The sequence below is a fragment of the Prosopis cineraria genome, unplaced genomic scaffold, assembly GCF_029017545.1.
Source record: "Prosopis cineraria cultivar Desert tree isolate PC_DT_omini unplaced genomic scaffold, ASM2901754v1 PC13, whole genome shotgun sequence".
Lineage (NCBI taxonomy): Eukaryota > Viridiplantae > Streptophyta > Magnoliopsida > Fabales > Fabaceae > Prosopis > Prosopis cineraria.
Genome location: NW_026555344.1, coordinates 35,498,011 through 35,502,229, shown reverse-complemented (window position 1 = coordinate 35,502,229; position 4,219 = coordinate 35,498,011). Strand labels below are relative to the sequence as shown.

The window sequence follows — 4,219 nt, the reverse complement described above, 5'->3', positions numbered from 1 at the left end:
GAAAGAGTTTGGTTATAAAAAAAAGTATAAATCATATTTTAACAAGTAGTCATTCATTAATTAACTAATACTTATTTATATTTAATAAGAAATCATTCACTAATTGATAAGTTTAAAAAAAAAGAGTAGAAGTATTATAATCTTTTCCTCTAAAAAAAATCATTTTCAAACAAGTCCTTTGATCCTATAATGATATTTCAAAATTTTTTTATACTTGTTTGATATTAAATTGCCTCAGCAGTTCTTAAATGACAATTTTCCAAATTTTTATTTTATATATAAATTTTCAAATTTAGTTCCTATGAGCTAAATTAATCATATTGTTTCTATTGTTGATCTTAAAAATTAACTTAGTCTTATGTCTTGAAGTGATTATTTAATGTTTATAATTCATCTAAATATTTATAACATTTCACGACCATAATGAAAAACATTATATACGAATTTAGTTCAATAATGATCTCCTGAGGGTTAGGCTTGGACCATGAAGAGCGACTGAATTAATTGAGGTACCTTAAAGAAATATATGTCATGTTTCCCTTTTCCTACTTTTGTCAACTTTATTCCTTATTTGTCTTGTCATGATTGGTTTTCAAGGATTTTATTCTTTTTTTCAAATAAAGCCTATACATTAAGATAATTTACAATAATGAATGACTTTTTCAGGAGATCAAAAAACATATAAATATAACACCTTTTTCCTTCACCAACTTCCTTTAAAAAAAAAAAAACGCATTTAATGTATTTTTCTATGGGATCAAGATTTACATGTCGCACCCTAGCCCCTTGAGACCCACTAGCGGTTTCCCTCCAACTATTATATAAACCAACCTTGTGTCCTCGTATCAGCAAGAGGGGATTTCAATATCTCAAATTCACGTAGCATTCCTTTCACTCACCACCTTCTGTTCTTCAACACAACAATGGCTTTTGATCCCATGTCATATCCATTTCCTTCCACAAGCCTTCGAATGATCATGATCCTGTGTGTAAACATACCCTGCCTCCAAAATATCAAACCTGCATCAGCATTAGGAAATGAGACGGACTATATGGCATTGCTCAAGTTTAAAGGATCAATAAGCAAGTGATCCATTTGAAGTCTTAAGCTCCTGGAATAGTTCAACTAACTTCTGCAACTGGTCTGGAATCACGTGCAGCCGCAAGCATCAAACAGTCGTTGAGTTGAGGCTGTCAGGATATCGTTTCCATGGGGCACTATCACCCCATGTTGGCAACCTCTCTTTCCTCAGAAGCCTCTACCTTCCAAATAACAGCTTCCATGGAGAAATCCCACCAGAATTGGGTCCTTTGTTTAGGCTGCAGCAACTATATCTCTCAGGAAATACATTGACAGGAGAGATTCCACTCAGCCTGACAAACTGCACTGAACTGCGGCGCTTATATTTGTATAGGAATAGCCTTACAGGTAAAATACCATTTGAGATTGGCTCTCTCAGGAAGCTTGAATTCTTGAGCTTATTTACCAACAATTTAACAGGAGAAATCCCTGCTTCCATGTGGAATCTTTCCTCCCTTTATGCTCTTTCAGTATCTTATAACAACTTGGAGGGGAGCATACCAGAAGAAATAGGCCATTTGAAAAGCTTGAGTGTCTTATCAATAGTTGAGAACAATTTTTTTGGTATGCTTCCTTAGTCATTCTATAATATGTCATCTCTCACATTCATATCTGCAGTAAATAACCAACCGAGTGACTAGGCTTCCAGACAACACGTTCACCACCCTTCCTAATTTGCAAGTTTTTGGCATAGGTGAGAATCAAATATCAAGTTTAATCCCAACTTCAATAACAAACGCATCCTTTCTTCATGTATTTGATATTGGTGTAAACAGTTTTTTTGGAAAAGTTCCAAGTCTAGGGAGCCTAAAAGACCTGCAGTGGCTAAATTTGAACCTGGAAACAGTTCAAATCATGACTTGGATTTTATAACATCTTGGAAAATTGTACCAAATTATAAAATTTGATTCCATCCTCCAACAAATTCGGAGGTCTTTTACCTGACTCCATAAGCAATCTGTCAACCCAACTCATACGACTGTACCTTGGTGATAATCAGATATATGGAACTATTCCTGAAACTTTAGGAAGGTACACGAATTTAATTGGCTTGATCCTGGAATACAACCAATTTACAGGCTCAATACCAGCATCTTTTGGGAAGTTACAAAAGTTGCAAATATTAGCCTTGAGGACAAACCAACTCCCTGGAGAGATACCAACCACCTTAGGCAATCTCAGTCGTTTGGTGAAATTAAGGTTTTCTCAGCATACGCTTGAAGGAACCATTCCACCAGGGATAGGAAATTGGAAAAATTTATTGTTTCTATACCTTTCAGAAAACAATATAAGTGGTGTAAGTGGTGTTATACCTTTGCAGGTTTTTACTCTTTGCTCCTTGTCGACATTCCTGGACTTCTCTCACAACTCGTTAACTGGCTCTCTTCCTATAGAGGTGGGAAGACTGAAAAATCTTGGCACTTTTGATATCTCGGAAAATCATCTCTCTGGGGAGATTCCTAGTTCCATAGGAGACTGCACAAGTCTGGAATACGGAATACCTTATGTTACAGGGGAATTTTTTCAGTGGGTCCATGCCCCCTTCACTAGCTTCACTAAAAGGCCTTAGGTATCTAGATCTATCAAAAAATAACTTGTCTGGATCAATGCCAATAGGTCTGCAGAATATTTCCGTCCTTGAATACTTGAATGTTTCATTTAATGCGTTGGATGGTGAAGTACCTACAGATGGGGTTTTCAAGAATGCAAGTGCCATATCTGTTGTGGGTAATTATAAGCTTTGCCGGGGTACTTCTGAGCTAAATTTACCACCATGCCCTATCAGAATTAGGACAAACAGTAAACATAATCATTTGAAGCTCTTAGTGATTATTGTTGGTGTTGCTGTTTGTCTTGTGCTAGCATCTATATTTGCTATCTACTGGTGGAAGAAACGAAAAAGGACATTGTCTTGAACTTCACCAACAACTGACCAGCTCCCCAACATTTCATACCAAAGCTTGTACTCTGCAACTGAAGGGTTCTCTTCCAACAGCTTGATTGGATGTGGAAGTTCCGGTTTTGTGTATAAAGGAAAGCTGCAATCAGAAGACAAAGTTGTTGCTATAAAGGTCCTAAACCTTTAAAAGAAGGGAGCTCACAAGAGTTTCATTTCTGAATGTAATGCACTTAAACACATCAGGCATTGAAATTTGGTCAAGATTTTAACATGTTGATCCAGCACAGATTATAAAGGGCTGGAGTTTAAAGCACTAATCTTTGAGTACATGTCAAATGGAAGCTCGGAAAAATGGTTGCATCCTAGTCCAGGAAGTATAGATCAGACTAGAACTTTGAATTTCACTCAAAGATTAAGTATTTTAAATGATGTTGCTTGTGCCCTACATTATCTTCATTATGAATGTGAACAAACTATTGTCCATCGTGACTTCAAGCCAAGCAATATTCTTCTGGATGATGATGATATGATTGCTCATGTAAGTGACTTTGGGTTAGCAAGACTTCTCTCAATCCTTAGTGGCAGCTCTCAGAAGCAAAGCAGCACAGTTGGAATAAAAGGCACTATTGGCTATGCTCCTCCTGTTATGATTTGTTGTTATCTAAATTTTAAGTTTCACATCTTTTTATGAGCCTTTTTTTAACGTTGAATCACTTCAAGAATAATGAATAACAAATATTTAACATATTGTCATGTATTTCAGAGTATGGAATAGGTTCTGAGGTATCAATGCAAGGTGATGTTTATTCTTTCGGGATTTTAGTTTTGGAAATGCTTGCAGGCAAAAGACCCACCGAAGAAATGTTCAAAGATGGTCACAATCTCCATAACTATGCGAAAACTGCAAAACCAAATAACCTCTTGGACATCGTGGACTAAGCTCTTTTACCAAAACAAATAAGGCAGACTGAAACGGGAGGATCAGAGCAAATCATTATGGAGAACCAGACCCTGATGCACCCTAATGAAAAAAAGGCTATAAGTTCACTATTTAGCATCGGACTTGCATGCTCAGAGGAATCACCCAAAGATAGAGCAAATACGATGGACATCACAAGGAGGCTAACTATAATAAGAAATGATTTCCATTGAGGTGAACAAACGAAAATTGATTCCAACACAAATAATGGGAAAGTGATGCTTCAAAATTAATGTTAGGTCCAATTTCTGGGCCAGTA

The 4,219-nt window shown here is 36.4% G+C and overlaps 1 pseudogene; it reads left to right on the top strand.

Moving 5' to 3' along the window:
* The first annotated feature begins 923 nt into the window (after nucleotides 1-923).
* Nucleotides 924-3,920, top strand: LOC129290060 (putative receptor-like protein kinase At3g47110; annotated as a pseudogene).
* Nucleotides 3,921-4,219: the final 299 nt, after the last annotated feature.